Raw genomic sequence first — 21,572 nt, forward strand, 5'->3', positions numbered from 1 at the left:
CCATAGTGGTTGTACATGCATAACAGCAAAAGTATGTACCTATGGAGGCTTTGCATTTCGGTGGGTATGCCAGGGCATGGTGTCTGAGCCTGCTGGCATGAGCTGCCTCTTGCCCAACCTGCTCAGCACTAGTGTGTTGCAGAGCTGCCTGCTTTTGCTCACACATATGGCACTTAACCTATGTCTCCGTGCCCTTGTGGGGCAAGGGCATTGATTTCTCTGTGCGTGGGGAGGGCTGGCTCTGGGTACCCCAAGGTAGTGGTGGTGTGAGAGCAGGATGCTGGGGGTGTATTGTGCTTCCATGGAGTGTGATGTGAGAGCTTGGGGGGATATGGGGCCTCTGGGGTTGGTGTGGGAAGGCTGTCCCAAAGAGCCAGCCAGCCAGGTTTGGGACACTTTGTTCATGCTGCTGGTGTGAGCCATGGAGTGAGATGTTCTGTCAGCCATACTGAGGTTGCAAGGAACAAGTCTGTCTGTGCGAGGAGGGTGCTTAGGAGCAAACAAGGGAAGATGCTGCTTGGGGTGAGCTGGATGGGCAGGGAGTATGCACCTCCAGAAGGCTGCCTGTGGTGCTGGGTACCTCACCTGCGAGGCAGCTGCTTTGCCAGTCTCTGAACCCCTCAGCAGGTGAATGTGGAAGAAGGAAAAGAAGGTTTCAGTGCTTGCATACAGGTGGTGGCCGAGTTTGGTAGGTGACCCATGCCACAGCTGTTCTCTGTGCCCTGTGAGGCTGACATATAGGAACAAGTGCCAGAGCTGCTACTGATGGATGCCATTCCATGCAGCCATCCTCCTTTCCTGGCTGGGTTCAGTGCCCTCAGCCTGCCCTGTTGCTGCACAAACATGAGATCCTGCTCTCACTTCTCCTCTCCTCAGGGTTACAGGTTGCTGTGTTGGTTTGCATCCAGCTCACCCATGTGAGGTGGGGAATGCCCTGGAAGGGACCTCTTCCCTCCCTTTGCCAGCCAGCCTTGCGCATCCTGTGTAGCCTCCACGATGGACGGCTGCCCGCTCTTCTCAGCCTGGCCAAAACCAAAGACGTGCATGGAGATGTGTGACTCCCCTGGTGAGCCCGCTCATGCCTTTCTGTGGGGCTGTGGTTGACAGCTGTGCCTTCCCTCTGGCCCTCTCCCCTTCTCCCACACGCTCACTGCTGTGCTGCTGTCCCCTCCTGCCACGTGGGAGCTCAGCCTGTTCTGATGGTTATCTGCCCTTGCCGTAGCCTTGTGGCCCTTCTGCCTGGCTTTTGCAGCCTTTCCTTTTTCAAGCTCCCTCTTATTCTCCCTCCTGTGGTCCTATGGCAGCCTCTCTTGCTAATCAGACCTTCAGCCCTCTTTTCCTCCCTTCACCTGGTCTGCTTCCCAGTTGGTGTTGAGCTATGCTCCAGCCCCCCGGGCACCGGTAAAAGCTCCAAAAGCCCCACGCGACACGCACCTCCACCTGGTGCAGCTCCCCTGAATGCTAGTGACAAGTAAAAGGTTATTTTAAAATGGTAAGATATTAAATAGACATCACTGCTCCAACACCTGCTGTATCTTTGTCCTCTCTGTGCCAAAGCCTTCAGTTATCTTGCACGGTATGTCAGGGGACCGGTGTAAAGTCTGCTACTTGGCTTTGGCAAGCTCCTGCAGCAGCAAGCCCTGTACAGCTCTGAGCTTGGAAGTGGCATCTGAGAGTTTCACAGGTGAACACATGTTTATGTGTGTTGATGCTGAATGTTAAGTTGGACTTAACGGGATCGAAGAGTATAGGCTAAATTTGTAAGGTGGAAGCAGATAATGAAAAAGGAGTTGGAGGTGTTGCAAATAGCTGGGTAGGCATGAGCCACAGGAGCAGAGCAGCAGCTGGGAGGACAGGCACAACCAGAGCCCTGTCAGGGTCGATGAGAAGCTCTGATGTTGGAAATGGTATTGGTGAGGCAGTTGTTGGGCACCACGTCCAGTTATCTTATCCATTTTAACAGAGAAAAGATGCTGTATAGTTAGAAAAGATTCAGAACATGTGACCTGGAAATGTGGAGCTATAGACAAGGTTTTAGTAAGATTCATCTACTTAGGGAAAATTAAAAAATAACTTGATCGTAACGCACAAGTACCAACAAGGGGAAGAAAAAGTTCAGAGCAAATAGCTCAAAATGTTAGCAAAGAAAGGCACAAAGAGAACCTATGATTTAAAGCCTAATGCAGGACAACCTTGAGCTAATAATGTGCAGATTTATAATGCTGAGAATAAATGTTGGAATGTTTTTCTACCTAGGTATGAGGTAGATTAACAGCCACTGTCAGCCTGAAAGCCAGACTCCTGCTGAAACTGTTTCAGACAGAAGTTACAGGTTTTCGGTAGTGATTGTTAGGTTAGGTCCTCTAAGCCCTATCAAGCAGGAAGCAAAACTATGTTATATTAATGGTCCTTTCCATCCTTATAATCTGAATAAATGTGTAATGTGAACGTTGTGCCTCCTAGAGAAGAGGTGATTGCAGCAATTAATTGCTCCCTGAAACCAAACTGAATTAGTTAGCCTTGGCTCTCGTAACTTGGCCAAATGGACCTTTTACTCTGCTGGGAGCAAAGCTGAGCTGGGACTGCAGGCTCCAGTTCTGTCCTGGTTAAGAGAAGAGTTGAACTTAGCCCCTGCCTAGACCAGAACCTGCCTTGCCTTGCTGTGATGTGCATTGGTACTAGAAGAAAGGTCAAGTTTAGGTCAGGGTTTCTTGGCCAGAGGTGGCTCAATTTAGGTGAGCTTAGCTGCTTCTCCCTGCCATAACCACCCCGGGAGACGAGCTGATGTGCTGACCAGGACAGTGGGGCAGTCTTCACTCCCTGCCACCAAATCCTTCCTTGAAACGAGATCCAGAGACCAACCAGCTGAAATGCAAGAGCTTTCCCAGGAGGGACCTATGTTTGATACAGTAGTCTTTATTTTCCTGCTTTATTTTAAAGCTTGTTCGTTCCCCAGAAAAAAGATTTAGCAGATATTTCATTGAATAAATGTAGTAGAGCTACTTCTGAAATTTGGTGTCCAAAAGTTCATTTATGATCTGGCTGTATATAAATTCCCAGATCTAGGGTTTTTGACACAGAAATAGTCTTCATTTGATAGAACGTTACAAATTCAAGTTTCAGAAATTATCCTCTTGAGCCATCTCCGTGGTGTTTGGCACCATGACAAGTCATTAGTCAATCCTGAAATAGTCATCAAGCAGAGAAACAGCTTATTTTATATACTGTTTCTTAGAGAGTTAAATATTTCCACATATTCAGGCTCTGATTGGAGTCTTGGATCCTTTCCAGATGTTCAACCTGTAAAGATATTTGAGAACCCCAGGACTTAGGCTCTTTCCAAAAAATGATAGATTTCACTTGAATTTTCACAAATGGAAAACCACAACTCCCCATAGCTGCAAAGAAGCAGCTGTCATACCAGGTACGGAGTATGAGAAAACACTTTCTAAAAGCTTCAGGGACTTCCCATTATCTGGAAGTTTTTAGTGCTCTTAAAATTTGCGAAGAAAACGGCGTTTTTTTTCCGGCACAGTGTTGCCTTGGATAATCGGCTGCACCTGTTTGGAAGCGGCACTTCACGTTGTTCCCTTATACAGACCCTTGCACGTGTTTCTGTTAACTTTTCCTGGAAACCCAAGTGTCAACAAATCGGAGCCCCTGCATTGCAACTCCGCAAAATCCCAAACTGGTGTGTTTCTGAGCGCTTTGCCATGGAAAGTCTGTGGTCTTGAGTGACTGAATCGACTTTGGAGTTACGAAGCTGAAATCCTGGGATGTGGGGATACAGGCAAAAAGCTTTGAAGAAATCAATAACTCTACATTAACAGCTCCAAATCCAAAGTCCTGGTTTTTTGTTGTTCCTGCTCTTCTTTTCAAAAAGAGAAGCGATTTTTCCAATTCAGAAATTGGGATGGATTTTGGTAATGCTAGTGGGCTTCTTTCAGGAAGGGTTAATTTTTGGTGAAATTCAGTGCAGACATGCATGATGAGAATTTGGGAAATGAGGAGTTAAATCATGATGATGTAAATCATTGTTCCGCATTTAAAATAATAGTGCTCAGATAATTCTGATGTTGGGGCTTCTGCTTTTATTGGCTGAGAGGCTGCCAAAACATGTGTGTGTTGTTCTGAATTGGTAAATGATTCCTATTTATAGGACAGGTGTCTTCTGATGTCCCGAGCTCAGTCTGTTCTGTAATCCCAGATCCTGTTTCTGATCTACGTTTAATAATGTGTGACAGAAAAAGATAGGAACCTTGCAGACCAAATCAGGCTAGGAATGTTTTGAATTTAGCTCTGCCCAGCTCTGTCCGCTTGTTACGCAGGGTATCTTTTCATAAGGGACTCGCCCTTCTGAAATTCATTTTTGGATTTATCTTTTCTTTCTGAAACACGTTGTCTTTTGGCTCGTTTACATGCAGCCCGAAGGCTGCTGAGTGTGCCAGCCTCCTTCCTTTGCAGTGACTCAAGAGGAAAAATGCTTTCTTACATATACTATTTTTTTTACACAGCTTTTCCAATGCAGGAGTCGCAGTGAGGCAGGGCTACAGGGGGAGACGTCGTGGCAGGACCAGAGTCGAGGTGTACGTGACAGCAGCCATGCAAATAAACCCTTGTGTTTCCACCAACATCTAAGTTAAACCGCGCTTTACAGCTATTGGTTTGGGCTATGCAGTATCATTGAACAAAGGGTCGGTTTAACTGCAATTAATTATGCAACTGTCAAAATGACTCTTTCCTGTTATCTTGCAAGCTGGTGATGGAAATGAAGACAGACCCAGTTACTGTGATGCTGATGCTTCTGTTCTGGTCATTATGCTGCATTTTGAAAATTTTTTAAAAAAAAAAAAGCCCCCTCACAGCTTGAAATTAATGTGGAGCCAATGGAGGTGTTTGATAAGGGAGAAGCAAAAATATGACCAAGCTCCTAGACAGGAGTGCAGGCTTTGAAGGTAGGGGTTCAAAAGAGGTGCAGGCTGTTGGGAGGAGGGAGAGAAATGCAGGTTCACAGACAGGGGAAGCTCTTGAGATGCCTAATTCAAAGGAAGAGGTGCAGCTGCAATGCCAGGGACCAGAGTGGAGGGAAGAAGAAGTGGAGCTCCCTGCCATGTCTGCTGCCCCATCGCCCTCTGGTCTGGCCACTGCAGAGCCAGGCCCTGCTGTGGCGTGTCTGGCCATGGCGTGGGATGGCAAAAGCTCCGAAGAGTCCCAGGCGAGCACGCTGCCGCAGGGTGGGTCAGCAGAGCGGTTTGCGAGGAGCGGCTTGCTGTAAGCCAAGCACTGAGGATACCGTCATGCCAGAAAAGGAACTGGGTCTGGGGGGAGGTGGAGGGGGCCATGAGAACTGGATGGGAGGTTTGGCTCTTTTTCAAGCAGTTTCTGAAGCCGTATTAGTCCTCTTCGCCAGCTGGTGTGAGATGTTAGGTTTGTGTTATTTCTGGCAGCCCCAAAGGGACTGGGAGTAACTCCATGCCTCTTGTTTCTCTTTGTGAGGACAGGAGAGTCCAGAAGCAGAGCAAGCTTTGTGTTCCTGTCCCCAACAGATGCAAGTGCTGGTTTGCCCTCAGGTAGAAGGCATGAGGAGAAGGATGCCGGCTGCCATGCCTGTCTTCCACCTCTGCCACCAGTTTCCTCTGCTGGCTGCATCTCCTGGGCTAGTTGGCTCTTCACATGGCCATCTGTCCAGATTTTCCTAGACGTGTCCTCTTGTCTGTCACTGTCCAGCCAGATTTGGGGGATTCAAGTGCCTACTGGCCTTGCACACTGCCGTGCTTGCACAGAGACTCTGACTGGACTGTCCTGTATCTGGGAAGTCCAGATGTGTCCACAGATGCACGAATCCTGACGGGCTGCCAAACGTCTGGAAATGTAGGATATGCCCACATGCATAGGAGCCTTGAGCTGATGCTTGTCTGGAAATCGCTGATACTTTTATGTGCAAGGGATTGAACACTCTTGGGGAGTTTTGTATGGGCCAACTGTACATATGTTATACAATTGCTTTTAGTGCACTGGAAGGCAACGGAAGATTTCAAAGAGGAGTTGGTCTGTGTGTCCCTGAACCTAGTACATCCCTAAAGGTTTGGGATTAGGTTTGTTGCACATGCGCAGACTGCTCTGTACAAGCACGCATACTTTGGAAAATCCCTGCCAGAGTGTCCTAGTCCTTTACATTCCCTTTCTAGATGGGGCTATTTTCCATCAGGATCAGTAGGAAGTCCCTCTATGTCATGGTCTTGCTTTGAGGCAAGACCTTGTATTTGTCCTGTGTCTAAAATTCCTTTTTCTGCCTTAGTTTCACGCTTCCCTGCTGGGCTACTCCATCCCCTTTCTGCACAGGTTCCCACAGGGATCTGTACCTTCCCATTCCTCTTTGCAGCAGAGAAGAGCAGAGGATGTGGGATATGGTGACTCTAACATATGTCTGACATGCTGCTAGCTTGCATTTGGGACACGGAAGGGCTGTAACTTGAGTGTAAGCTGCTGTGTTTGTGCTGTGGCTTTTTTGGACCAGGATCCCAGAATTTTGTGACAGGCTGGAGAAGGAAGGAGAGGAAGGATTAATAGCTTTCTCTCCTAGATCCAGGCAAAATGCAAGCAGATTCACCAGATTTTCTCTGTGGCACTTCTTCACTTCCCATTTACAGGGCCATGATATTTGGTCCTGGCTCTGGAGGCGAGCGAACCTCCTTTCCCGTAGCTGCTGTCACTGCATGCGACGGGTGGTGGATACCTCCCACCTTTCTGAGAGCTGGCAGATGACGTGTCCTGAGCGTGGCCAGTGCAGAAGCCACCTCATTCCCTGAGCCCCTGTTCTGGGGTGAACAGACTCCTGGGATATTCCTTTTTCTTCTGGAAAACAGATTTGTTTTAGCATTCACCCATGTTCACACACTCCCTCTAGTGAATTCCAGGGTTAAAAAATCATGTAGGATTTCCAAAAGAGCTGCCTTGCTTGTCGTTTAATGATTCCACCTCTGAACTGGGACCCTGCTGCTTCACTGGCTGCCTTGACAATATCTCATTTGTCTTTTCTTCTTTTATTTAGCTTTTCCTACATTTTTCGCACATTCTGTAGATTCTCCTGCATTCCAAGTGTCTTATATTTTCATGCCTCCTTTTATCTCTCTATTCATCTATCCCAGTATAGACAACAGAAATGCTAAGTCCACATAATCTGTAGAAAGCATGAACTGGGTTGTTAGACGTTTTCCAAACATTACACTTCATGGAAATATTTTCCTGTAAGATGTAGAAATGAAACAGCTGTCTCCCGTTCTCTCCTGGGTTGTTCCTGTGCAGACTCTCCTGCTCCCTGAATTTACAGCACCATCCCTTGGACAAGTGACCAATGGCCAGCTTCAAGCAGATGTATTTATTATGTGCCAAGCAGTGGTGAAGATGATGGTGTTTATATGCTAGTTAGATCTATGTGGTGGGATTAACATACTGCAAGAGACCTCGTGCTGACGTTTCCAGCATCAGGAACGTTTCAGCGGCAGAATTGTCACTAGGAAACTTGGTGCAAGTCATTGCTGATGTCTCACCGCAGACTGCTCGCTTTGTATGAACTTTTGGCAGACTATGGGACAAGCAGGGATGCTCCTCTCTCATGTGTCCTTCCTCCTGCTCGCCGCTGTCCTTCTGGCTTTGTGCTTTGCCATGGGATAAAAACCCTTCAGCTCCTGCCAGGAGCTGAGTGCTGGGGTAAGGAAGAAAACTAACAGGTGCCTCATATAACCCAACTCGCTGGAAGACAGTGGTCACCTGCCTTTCGTCCTTCTCTCCCTGCCTTGTTGGGTGGCATCACCTCTCAGCTGGCCTGCCGTGGCTGGTCTGAGGATGGGATGACAGCCCAATGCCCTGCTGGGGTACCTGCTGATGTGGGCATGGTTTGGGCACCCCTTCCTAATGTAATTGCTTATTCTGCCTGTGTGTTGTATAACTTCAGCACACGGCTGAAGATGTATTGATTGCTGGAGGGTAATTATTTCTTGATTCTTCTGGGAATTTATGTGAAGCTTAATGCATCAGTTGAGTTGTCTGAACTGGAAAGGTAAATCAGGAAAAAAAAAAGACATAGAAAACCCCACACAGTAAAAATATCTGGACTGAAGCAAGCAATCCTTCCCCTTTCATATGAAGTGAACACCATGTTTTTTGGACAGAAGTGTGAACATCAGTGTTAGTGTGAGCTAGCGGAGAGCGGACTCCTGAGCAGGTGATGGAAGAAGAGAGGAATAGTGAAATTTGTATGTTACCATCTCCAAACTGGGCAACGGGAAAAAGAGCAGGAGGGACCAGAAATTTTTTGAAGATTTGCTTCCCTTCAGTGTTTTACTGGAACTGAGTGAGCAGATATTTGCAGGCTGTATTCCAAGCTGAGGTTATTTCTTCAGAGCATGTTCTGGCAAAGGATTTTTGGCTACAGCCCATCCTCAACCTGAATGACTGGGTGATACCACAGGGAAGAAATCAGCTAACAGCAAATCATGGATCTAAATTTCAGGCAGTTGTTGACTGTGCATCTGTTATGCTACCTTTTTATAACTCTCCGTATTGTAATCGAGTGCTTTTGGCTTTGACCTTGATAGGATAAAGCAGAACTACTCTTACCCTTCAACACTGCCCTATGAGAAATATGGTGCCTATGTGCACCAGCAGGAAGGGTGCTCTGCTCCATGGGAGGATTGAACACCTTCCATCTCTCTTCTCTGCTTTGGAGTCTCTTGATTTCTTAGGGTGCGAAGAAATGAGGCATGTGGGATACTCCCTTTTCAACTATGTCTGGCTATATAGAATGATGACTATGGTGGGTTGTACACCTGGTCACCTATATGGAGCAATTCTGGGGATTTATGCTGTCCTGTGCGCACAGATAGACAGTACTTCTCAAAGCTTGCTGAGTACATTGACATCTCCAGCCTGGGCAAGAGAGCAACTCTTGATCTTTCAACACTTGCCACTGGCAGTTGTGTTGTTGCCAAGCCCATGCTGCCCTGGTATGGGGAGGGCAGCACCCTTCCAAGGCCATGGCGGGCAGAAGCAGGGGGAGGCTTGGCTGGGCACCTCGTGGTGTCTGGGGATGAGCAGCAGGTATCTGGCTAAGCAGTCCTTAAGTCCTAGGTGCCTGTTACAGAAACAAGGTGGGCAGTGTTTTCATTTGCATGTTGTCTGATGCTAAGTGATCATGTCTGTAAATGAGCACAGTGCGATTTTGAATAAATAGAGGGAAAGAAAACAATTCTCTAGGCTTACAAGTAGATATAGGAAAACTGAGAAGAGGCAACAGAGCTCTGGAAAGTCTCTGGAAGTAAATGTCCTACACGTTCAGCGTGGCTTAGATGCATGAGTACCAGGGCTCGTGTGATCAGCGATGGTGGCTAGTATGTCCTTGCAGGGAGGTGACACCAGGTAAAGACAGATTTTTATATTGGAATGGGACGTGGGTCACAGATTTGATATTTCTGGTGTTTCTTGCATTTGAAGAACATATTACTGGATTTGAACAAAACCACTGTCAACTGTTATTTTAAAAGGTTTTTCAGAACTTCCCTGGTCTTAGACTAACTTTGTAAATGAGGAGAAGAAAATTGAAGGAAAAAAATTGCCCAAGTATATTACTAATTTAAAACAAATATTTCAGAATTGATGTTTCAGAGCATTTAGGAAAAATACTTTCAGTTGTTTGCTTCCTAGGTAACAAAAAAATGCCCTTCCTTCTGTATCTGTTTCATGATGGGAAAGTTTTTAACTCACCTTATCTCTCGGTATCAGAAATATCCCATATGGCACTGCCTTGATGTCTGTTTTGTTTTGGTTTGTTTTTTCAATTTCCTGGATTGCCTGCAATGTCTTTAAAGCAAAGCATATTCAACAGCTGGAGAGCCTTGTAAGAGAGCTAAAGTCATCTTTTCTAACGGGGTTTGCAAAACAGGTTAAACCAACACACAGTAGTTATGGATGGTATAAACTCAGACATGCACATAAAACATGAAGCTACTGAATTAAGAAATAACTGCTGTTCACTCTTTCAGCAGCATATTGTAATTATCTCTTTATTTTCTCTGCGATTTTTGCCAGGCAGAGATTATCAGAAAATTGAAGATAAGTTTAATATTGAAATATCTGCGTTACTATTTGTGCAAAGCCCAGAGTTTCAACAGCCAAATAATGTGAAGGGAGAGCTGAACTTGAGCATACATAACACAAAGCACGTTAACTCATTGGAAACTTGGGCACAAGCGTTGTTCTTCGATACACACAGCCAACCCCTATTTCCACTGCTCTCGGTGAACATTTGCTTGTTCCCAAATGCTTTGTCTGGTAAGACTAATGAGTTTAAAGTCTTCTGAAAACGCTGGCTTCACCAGACACTTCAATACATGAAAATGCTTGTGTTTTAAATCTTGATACTAACGCTTTACCTCAAATTTTTTGAGTCCTGTGCTATGCTCGTTTAAGGACTGTCACAAATTAATCCTGTGCTACTGTGTCATGCCTTGCCCATGGCTGAGGTACTACCCTGTGTGAGTTGGTGCTGCAGCTGCAATGCATCCAAGAAGTGTTGGGCATAACATTCAAAGAGATATATAGATATGAAATAAAAAATAATTTAATATAATTAAAACTTTAATAAGATGAAATATAATAAAATAAAAATGCAAACATTTTGCAGTAGGAGTGTATAGCAGATTTCTTAAAATCAAATGTTAGTGCTGAGCAGATCAAGACCCCAGTCCAGGGTGAGGGATGTGCACTACAAAAGAAGGAGAAATAATCTGGAGAATGAAGGGACTTGTGTTAAACTGTGGCAGCCCTTTCATTTTCTAACACAGTGATCGTCTTCTGCTTCCATGTCCTGCAACTTATGGTGAGAGCTGCTGCTAAATTGCTGGGTGAAGTGCCTGAGATGTTATATCAAGTGCATGTTACAATGCGTTGGTTAGTGGATGGAGTGATTGTTCCCTGGGGGAGTAAGTACTGTCAGGAGCAGAGATCTTGATGAGCGACCTTGGCTGCTACTGTGCTGAGTCCAGCTCAGCGTATCTTCAGCAGACTGTGGCAAATCCTGTTTCTGCTGAAGAGTAACACATGGGAGATTAACTGGGTGTTCTGGGCACTCATTGTAACTGGAGTATTACTGAGAAGGGATGGAGACCTGTGGCTCTGCCACCAAACACGCTGGGGGTGGGCCAAAGGTAGGTGCAGTAAGACACCCTCCTCTTCCTCCTGCACCTTCCATGGTTCCTTGGCATGTCTGAGGCTGTTTGAGGCTCAAGAGAGTTTAGATACTTTTCCCTTGTTTGTTCCTGTGTGACTTTTCTCCTGCATTTCAGAAGAAGGTTGAAAAGGAGGCAGTGAGGAAGTCCGTCTGCTCAGTGCCTCTAGCTGAAGCACGGTTGGGGAACTAGAATTGCTGCAGAAGTAACTTTATAAGTTGCGATATTCAGCCCATGTATGTAGTCTTTAGGGGCCTCATGCCCTGTGAAGAGTCAGCCAGACCCCTGTGATTCTCCAGGTCAAACCCCCAACTCTCCTGAATCTCAACACCATGGTCTGGAGCTGCAGATCTGCCCTCAGAATTGGCCTGTGAGGTACCGTATGATGAGGAGCAAAACCCACTTCCCATAAATGGGGGATCAGACAGAGGGGCTTTGCATTTTGGCTGCAGCTCTTCCACTGCAGAAGAGTGGTGTTAGCTGGTCACGAGGCTGAAAACTGTCCTGGAGGAGCCCAGGAACAGATATCTGCACAGATGTGCCAGGGTCTGCTTCATAGCCAGCTCCCTGACCTTGGCCAAACCAGGCAGTGCATTGTCAGTACCTCTGGACGACTTGCTCTGGTCTCGGGAAGGGGCCTCCATGGCTGGTGCAAGACAAATGAGTCCCTCCTTTTCCTCCTCTCCCACCAGAACCCCATGTAACCGCGTGATTTATGTGACTCTGGATTTAAGCTCATGTTTACTCTGCGGAGAGCCTGATGGCTTCTCTGTTTGCCTTGGTGCTTGCCTTAGCACATTGTTCTTGCCGCTGACAGTTGTGCTGGCGGTGCTTTTATTTGGAGAGTAGCGGGGGGGTGTGGTGGTGGTGAGGAAGAGGTGTCGTGCTGCGCGGAGCCGGTGCTGCCGGCTGGGCTTCCTGACCCCAGACAGGCAATTCCCACTTGTGCTGCGCTGCTCAATGGGAAACACAGAGACAGGGAAGTGTGTTAAGGGGTCAGGAACCAAACAGGTTGGAGATGCTTGGAGCATTTCTGCAGGGGCTGGAGACCCTGACTTTAACCACCTCCTGATAGGTAAAAATCTGCCTCCCCCATCCCCGGGAGGCATCAGGTTGCTACCACTGTGAGAAGAAATGGATAACTCAAGTTGAAGCGAAGTGAAAGCTGAGGGAGGTGAAAGCAGCTCTTTGGATGATGTGGGATACAATCACCGCTCTGCAAAAGCTTAATTGCCTGTAGGTAATGTGCATGATTCTGCAAATGGGAAAGAAAGAAGCACAGGGGTTTGTCAGAGGCCCGTTCCCATCAGTTTGGTTTTATTTTGTGGGTCTTTAAGGGAGGATGGAGCAGGAAAAAGAGACGGATCTTATGCAAGCCTGTGCAGCACCAAAGCTGGGAGAAATTCTCCAGCTCCCAGTGGGTGGAAGAGATTTCTGCGCGAGTGAGGGGCTCGCACGGGCTCTGCTGCTGAAGACACATCTTGAAGTAATATGCAGCTCTCGATGACACCTCCTCAACACTTATAAATTTGACCTCTTCTTTCATGTGCCATTATATTGCCTCACATGGCTGTGCAGGCAGCTAGCACATTGAGTCCAAATTTTACGTTTTCGGGCAAGGAACATGTGCTCTTTCAAATTGAATGGTCATGCTACCAATGGCTGGCTCTGTTTCCCATCACCTGGGAGGTGGGAGGTCAGTTGACAGGAAATCTCATTCTCTGTCATCCAGGAGAATTGCCATCCTTCACGCGAAGGTGGGTTTGGTTTGGTTTAAAGCCCTTGTGCGTGCTGAGCAGCACAGGTGCTCAGCCCCTCCTAGAAGCACTTAGCCTTAAGTACAGTGTACTCGTCCTTGGTGTTGTTAAATAGCTTTTATAAACACTGTCTGAAACTGCTCTGATTATACATGACCTTCCCCCTCTGCTTAGTGTCATCTCATTAATCTATCTATTAGGTGAATAATTCTGTTTTGGGAACAGAGCAAATATAGAAATTGCACAATGAAACACATTTAATATATTCAAACAACTTTTTCTTAATATAAAAACAATAATTTGCCATTCATTTTTCATGTCGTGTTGAGTATTTGCAGGCCAACATTGGGAACAGGCTGGTAATTTGGTCCTCCTTAATTTTGGCACCTGTAGTTATTTTAGAACTACAGGCTGTTTTCTGTGGCTTTACTGCTCTGTAATTCAATCCCTTTTAGGACCTTAATGCTGCCATTAGTAGTAAATTGGCCTCTATTCTGAATAAAACTCTTTATTACGTTTGTTTGTTTAATTTTTATTAGAGAAGGGTTGCCCAACAACCATGGGGAATGAATTTCCTAGGAGGTACAGGGGCAGTGCCTGAAATTCCTTTCCTGTAATTGCTGGTGTGAGCAGGAAAGCCTGAGTTACTGTAGGGATCTGCAGGGTGCAGATGGTTAGCTCTGGGCTTTAGGTAGCCAGGCTGATGGTGGTGGTAGCATCTGCTCATGAGCCCCTCTCAGCACCTCTGAGTAATAAGCTTTTTTACCTAATCTGTGCACAACTGAGGGCTCAAAGTCCTGTATATACTTTTTCTACTGACATGTTTTTCATTTTTCCTTTGCAAGTTTTTTTTTTCTTGGAAAGATAGTTATTGAAATTTGAATTCCTTCATCCATTTTGTTGACCCTTTTCTTTGCTAGTGTAGCTTGTCTGGTCTTGCCTTTCTCTGTTTTTGTTGGTGTTAGCAGGGGGAGGATGAGGGCTGGAACATGGGCTGCGAAGGGAGAAGGGGATGGTGTCTGTGCCCCTTCCTTTGTCTCGATGACTCTCATGTTCACCAGAGTGGTGCTTTACTCCCAGGGAGGAGGTTGCTCCTAGGACCCTGTGGACCAGAGAAGAGGAGAGCCCCTTAAGCACCAGCCACCCCAGCTCCCCTGGTGCTGGGGCAGGGGATGCTGGGGTGCCAGACCAGGGCTGGTGCTGATGCATGTACCTGGGGTTGGGAGGGTGCTGGGGCAGGGAGCTTGCTCCTCCTGCTGTGCTTTGGAAGGAGCTGCCTGGTCCTCCTGCATCCTTCCTTGCCTGGCGTTGGCCCCCCCCATCTCCCGGACCATCGCTGCTCTAGAGCCAGGAGAAGATGCTCAGCCATTCAGTCCCCATCTCCTTGGGAAAGGCATTAGTGCAGGAGGTGGGTAGGAACGGCTCACGCCACCAATGTCCAAGGGCGCCCTCCAGCATGTCTGTGTCCTGCTGCTGTAGGCCAGCAGAGTTGTGGCAGTGGTCACCCTAAGCCCCTCTGCCTAGGGACGATGGGATGAGCTGGGAGCAAGCAAATCCAGGGAAGTTTTCTTCCCTTTCTGTACACCATTTGCTCATAGTTTTACAGGTCTCTAACATACACAAAATTTAAGTCTTGTTCAGGCACACATCTGACTATGAGCATGCAACGCCCGCCTACGCCAGAGTGCTGCCAAGTGCCTCTAGCACAGCAAAGAGCTTTAGACTTGCTAATTTCCAGCATCCCTGGCTGCTTGGGGGGGGGGGGGGAAGACCTAAACTCCAAAGGCAGTGAAGTGCTTGTTATGTAATTACTGCTCCAGCCTTCTGCTTCCAGCAGTTGCTGTCTTTGCTGAAGAGACGGAGGTCTCCATTGCTCCTTTAAGGTCCTGAGTTAAAGTTCTGCTGCAGACGTTTGCAAGTAGTCTTATACGTTTGCGTAATTTCATTTCTATTTCTCTCATTTCTGTAATGAAAGGTAATCCTAGACAACGTATGCAAAACCTTCTCCGTAAAGCTGCAGAAATCAGTCATACAAAAGTTAGAAAATACCCAGGCCTATGCGACCTTAATTCAGTTCCCTTGCATATATGCATTACAAGAGTATGCGATCATGTAATTAAAAACTATTGGCTTGGCAGGACCTTGGCGTACTCCTTGCACAGAGTAAGATAGAGGACCGCAGGAAGAGAGGGAATGTTTACTTGTAGTTAAGGCACTGGTGAGGGATGTGGGAGAACTGGATCCTAACCCTGGCGCTGTCACAGGATTCCTGTGTGATGCTGGGCAGAGCCGATCCCCCTGCAGCCGCAGAGGCTGTTGAACTCCATTATCAGCAGCTCGCCTACTCTAGCTTTTTGAATATTCAACTTTCCAGCCTAAAAAAAAAATCTGTTAGCGCTTATTTGTATAAGATATGAATCTGAATAAACATATGCACAGACAATTGTAGGGAAAGGATGAAAACCTCTTATCAGAGGTTTTATCCCAGATTATTTCCTTCTGTAGCCACTCCAGAGCCTATGAATGAGCCTGGCTGTTTTCGTGTTAGAGCTCTCAAGCTTTACTGTCTCTCTGTGTCCAATTAAACAGTAGCATATCTCTTGAATATTAACACATTAAAAGCAATATACATCCAGCAAAGAAATCTGATCCTAATTGACCCTGGAATATTTTATTTTCCAAACTGAGCTGTGAGCCGTTAAGCTTCCTTTTTTAAGACTAAGCAAACATTACATTCTTAGGGGAAAGTCAGCTCAAGGAATGGGGGAAAATAGACTCTTAGACGGTACCTGTCAATCTTCCGTTTTCCAGTGTTTTGCCCAGAAACAAGCACAGGAACTAATTGACTTCTATCCCCTTCTGTCTTTTTTTTTTTTCCCCTCAACGTAGTGACTCAAATTAAAACAAAGATAAAATTCCAGGGGAAGCTGGCATTAATCAGGGATTGGATTAAATTAAATTAAATGCTTTTTATTGAACTCAGCAGTATTAGTTATTAAAACCAGAAGGCCTTTCCCAACTAGTGTAAAAAAAGCAAACAATGACTCATACTGTGGCATAGATTTTATTGGGAAATTAAAATGCTCATTTTCTCTTATTCTTGCCTTTTTTCTTTTCTTTTTTTCTTTTCTAACTTCAGACAAACACGTGTAAACAACCACTGGTGAGCCCATGCTTGAAGATCCCTTAGCCTGAAGCCACACTGTTGTTGCTGGCACTGGGGTTGGCTCTGCCCATGGTGGCACCCGATGGTGGCAGAGTGAAATTGCTTATGCAGAAAAGGTGCTTCCACAGGTCTCCTGTGCCCTTGGTGTCAAATTGTGACTTGTGAGTTGATACAAGGACCAGTTCTGCATGGTGCTGAGCTGGCACTGGGTAGAGCTCAAGAGTCGGGGCATCGCTTAATGCCAAGCAAGACTTAGTGCGGGGCGGAGGGGGTGGTTTCAAAGGCAGAAGAGGGATGCCTGTCCCAGCTTTCCAGCATCCTCCCCACCCACAATCAGCCACGCTCTCACCCTCTTTTCTTGCATGAGGCTTATTCTTCCGGAGCATGTCCAGTTCATCCCTGCTGGGCCCATGATCAGGGATATGAATACCCTATTTATGCCATGCAATGCCAAGTCCTGTTATTAACCCTCGAGAGAGGGATCAGTCTCAGCTTTTCACATCCATGGGGTGGTGGTTTCCTTGGGGCTACCTGTTCTGCTCCCAGGAAGGACAGAGGGATGTGGCCAAGCTAATGCTATGGCACAGCAGTGGACCAGGCAAAGCTGTGCTGGTGTGTGGTTCTGGGGAATGGGGACCATGCTGGAGCCTGGCTGCACCATCAAGGATGCAGAATATAAGTCCCTTCCAAAAGCGTGTGTGAATGTGGGACATGTGTGGCTCGGGTAGGAAAATGGCTTAGGAAAAGATTTTAGAGAGTATGTAGGTAATCCAGTCTCTGCACCAAAACAGCCATCTTCAGCAGTCCATAGAGGACGGGTTGTGTCCTGGCAGAAGGGAGCACAACAAGCATAATCTTTCTTCTCTAAGACAGTAGACCTGGGTAATTATAAACTGAACATTTTGAGTTTGATAACAAGGAAGATACTAGAGCAAATTATGAACCAATTTAAAAACACTTCCAGGATAATAAGGTGACAGGAAACATTGGTCTAACCTAGACCAGTCAAGAACAAATTTGTTTTCTTTTTTGACATCCATTGATCTGGGAAGGTAATAGTAGCTGTGATATATTTTGACTGTGGGGTAGTATTTGTCTCAAAAGCAAGCCAAGGACACTTGGTGTGAATGAAATCATTACAAAATAGGTGAAAAAAAAATATTAAAAAAATAACTACAGCTGGTTCTCTGTCAAACTGGGAAGAGAAATCATGTAGGAAGCCTTAAGGGCCAAGTCCAGTATTATTCAATAGTTTCATTAAGTTATTTCATTCCTTCCATTCAGATTCAATTTAGAGGGGTTTTAAACAAGCACATTTCCGTTGTTGATTCTCTGTGGCATGTAAGTGTTTGTTAATGAAGACAGCTGAGAGGAAGAGAGATCAGTGGGCAAGGGCGTGCAGCCCTCCCCACCATCAGGGTGAGGGTGATGTGAGATGCTGCAGTTACTGACCTGGACCAGTCTGGGTTTAACCCCTCCTTCCTCCACCAGCACAGGTATAACCTACAGAAAGGGCTTGGAGATGAAGAAAACAGCATAAACTGAGAGCTCTTGACCAGCCAGCTCAAATTGCTTTACAGATAGTATGAAAGCTTTGAATTCAAGACAGCTAGACTGAGGCACTGGAAAATCTGGCTGTAGTTTGTTTGAAAAAAATTAATCTTTCCCTTAGGTGTTGGGCAGGTTTATGTTACCAAAGCAGTGGTACTATGTAAGATGTTACGACATGGCTGGTGCAGAAGCATGCCTGGGAGAGCGGGGGGCAGCTAGGAGTTTGGCTTTTGTGGGCAATGCCTGCTTTTTCATTGTCATTTTGGGCTATTCACGGCCAGCTCAAATAGGAATTGCTTTTAGCTAAGCAAGGACTAGACAGAGGAGGCTTGCTATGTCTTGCTGTAGAAGAGCACGCCTGGCGAAAAGCCACCTTTGTGTATCTGCCTGCTGCGAGGTGGTGCGTACTCATGTGTCCTGAGCATGTACATGAAGGAGGAAAATGTTTAAGAATCCACACAGCGTAGGAACGTGGGGCACCTTGCGTCTGGATTTCGTTTGAGGGAATTAAGAGCTGATCCTTAGCTGGAATATGAATCAGATCTGATTGTGTCTGTGTTGACTAAAAGAGGTTGTGTGGTGTGCATGAGCCGGAGCTCAATCTAATGTGGAAAAGTTTAATCCAGAGCTCTGGTTAATTTAATACTTGACTATTCTACCTATTTTAGTTCTGACTGCAAGTTCAGCATTCTTTCTCACCGGCGGTTGTTTGTATTAGCAAAGGACATGCGTGCAACCAGAGGAGAAGGACCTTCATGCACCCAAACTTCTGCGAGTCCAGCAGAAATTAGTTACTGGGCTCTAATATTTTGTTTCTGTTGCTGAAGGGACTGGAGGAGCTTTCCTTTCACCCTGCTGCCGCGATGGGGGGGGGAATTAATATCCTGCGACATCCCATCAAATCCCCAAATGCGTTCATAGCACTGGGTTAGTAATCCATAGTTTTACAAGGTTTTAAACTCCCAATATACTTCAGATATTTTACGTGCTTCAGTAAGTCTATTGTGCTATATTAAATATATGTTAAGGGAAACTCCCATGATTAGTTTTAGTAACTTTTGATATCTAAATAAACACTGACTGAATAAGAATATTTATATCAAAGCAAAAATTTTCAGAATAGTTCAAAGAAATACAATTTAACTCCCTTAATATCATCTCCTTTAATGGGAAACCGCTCTCATTACAATCATTCTTGGCTTTTAAGGTCAGTAGGCACTAACACAAAAATCTTGTCTGTCTTGCATAATAACATTGAACAAAAATTCTTATTCAGAAATCCCTACTTAGAACTTGCAACTTCTGGTTGAATCAGAGCAGATTTTAATAAAATTTTCTATTCTTGCCATAAAAAGGTAACAAGAGATGGAGAATCCTCCACAATGTAGATAAATTGTTCCAATGATTAGCTGCCTTCACTGTTTGTATGTATAAAAAGGAGGCTTATTTCTAGCACGTACATTTGTCTTGCTTAATTCTGTCTCTAAAAATTGCCCTGGCTTTGATAAATTAAAGTGTAACTTATAATTAAAAAAAAAAAAATCTTTTTGATGTATTCTGGTACTTAAGAGGTGATTGACACACTATCTGTCACTAGAATAAATTGAATAGCTTGAAGTTCTTTGGTATCTCGCTGTGGAGTCATTATGCCAGCATTTCTAGGAGCAAAGCCATCTTCCATTCTTCTGCAAATTTCCCCTTGTTATAGCCAAGTTGAAAGCCCTCATTTCCTGCCCCAAGGAGGTCTAAGTGAATAACGGAAAGTGAGACTTTTTTTTTTTTAAACTAAATATATGAATATGTAATTTGTAGGCTGTTTTTTTGGTGGAACCTTGAAATTTTCCAGGGGGTTGTGGGTGGGAATTAGGCTCATGAATAGAAAACTTCAGTCTCCAGGTGTTGGGCTTCCACAGAGTGCCCTTAGGTGCTGCATTCCTGTGGGCATCGGGAGCCCACAGCGGCTGTGCATGAGGCTCCATGTGCCCTGGGAGGCTGAGTTCATTTTTATAAGTTTAAGAAATGGATTGGGACTTGCCTCTGATTAGCAGCCTGATCCCTCGGGAAAGTTTGGTGGGGAAAACCTGAGGCTGGAGAATGTGCAGGGGCAAGCGGGTGGTGAGAGGAAGGGGCTTGTCCAGTGCTCAGAGCATTGTAGATGTTAAAAAAAAAAATACATGCAGTTATAAAAGTACACCTTTCCATAGCCTTACACGTATTTCCACTCCCAGCCCCAAATTTTCCACCACTCCCATGTTTGTGATTTTTCCCATTAAAATAATATTAACCTTAATAATACAGCCCTGTTACAGACAGCATTGCAGCAGGCTCTCCTGGGACGCACCCTGTGAAGCCAAGAAAGTGTTGCTCAGGATAAGTTCCCTGGTCCTGATTTCATCATCCATGGTACTGTGACTAGTCTTCATAGGCATATGAATGATGGTGACAGAATATGTTTGGTACAAAATCATGTTAATTTATGCTGAAAGCAGCCAGGAACTTGAACAAATGCATTTCCCAGTTACTGGTGGTTTGCGTTTTGTGACGACCAAGGGTTTCCAGTATGGTTGTAGGCACAGTCTTCGACCTCTCTAGCACCCAAAGCAAAATTATTCTGAACCCCCAAAAGACTGGCCTGTTTCACAGTACCATCCTCCCCCTCTCTGCTGTCGACCTTTAACTGTAAGTCCTCATTACTGGGATGTTTTCCCAAAGAACAGTCTTAAAGCATAATCACGGTGATGGCAAGTCTCATCTGGGTGTTCACCGTCAACCTTCCCTCCTTCTGGGGATTGCTTCTCCCTCCCTCGGAGGGATCTCCTGCATCTCTCACCTTTAATGGAGAGGAGTGTTGTGGAATTGGCAACGCATCACCTATAGCTCGGTGCTTGTTGCTGGTGGTGGATTTCTTCCTGTTCATTCATCTCGGAGTCCGGGGAATCCATCCAGTCGTGTGGCACCCACAGTGCCCTTCTGGTAACGAGCTCCTCTGCTTAATTACATAGGGTGGGGGGGAAGCTGGCACTGGCTGTATGAGTTGATATTTCTGCCGTGTGATTTCCTGGCACTGGTGTTCCCAGAGCAGAGACCAAAGCTCCCCTGTCCTGCCCGGCTCCATAGGCCCCTGTTGTTGCACCTCTGGTGCTGTGGTTGGAGACGTTCCTCTGGCTCATCCCATGTAGAGCAACACTCTGCTGTGGGAACCTTCTTAAGCTCCTTCAGACACATGCCAAGAATTAATTTAGCTTTTCTGCTGTAGTCTTATCTGTTTGCCTCAGCCATCTACTGGCTATACAGACTCTCTGGCAGGCTTGCTCCTTCTGATGTATTTGAAAAAAGCTTTTATTAGTTTTTAAGGCTTTAGTAAGTTGTTTCTTAAAATCTTTTTGACTTGCTTTATTATGCCTTTACATTAAATTTTCCAGAGTTTATGCTTTTTCTGTGGTTGGTTTTTTTTTTTTTAGACAATCTGCGTGGAGCACTGCTCAGAGAAAGGACTGCTCCTTACCCTGCAATAAGGTGGTTCCTGGGGGGTTGTTTTCCACATAAGTGTCCCAACCTGCCCTTCCTTCCTTATGATCAAGGGGCCAGTGCAGTGCAGGAAAATGTGCTACTAAAAAAACCCAAAAAACCAACGTCACCGCGCTGGGTGCAGAAATGCATCCTGACTGTATGTACCCTGCCATAGCTGCAGCCTTAGCCTGCTTTCTCCAAGCTGAACACCAAGCAGGAGGGCAATTTAGTGCAGCACCAGTATGTGGAGGTCACTCCACAAACAAACCCTCAGTCCTTTCTGTTGAGCTGGACAGATCAGCTGCACGTTCCTCTGATGCTGTTGGATGCGCATTAACATTTTGGGAAACCTCTTCAGAAGAA

General features: G+C 45.8%; 1 protein-coding gene across 1 annotated transcript in view; it reads left to right on the forward strand.

Annotated features, from left to right (window-relative positions):
* HPSE2 (heparanase 2 (inactive)) overlaps window positions 1-21,572 on the forward strand; it is a 112,038-nt gene that overhangs the window by 25,423 nt on the left and 65,043 nt on the right. The gene's annotated exons all lie outside the window — the stretch shown is intronic.

Source organism: Gavia stellata, chromosome 9 (genome assembly GCF_030936135.1).
Source record: "Gavia stellata isolate bGavSte3 chromosome 9, bGavSte3.hap2, whole genome shotgun sequence".
NCBI classification, from domain to species: Eukaryota; Metazoa; Chordata; class Aves; order Gaviiformes; family Gaviidae; genus Gavia; species Gavia stellata.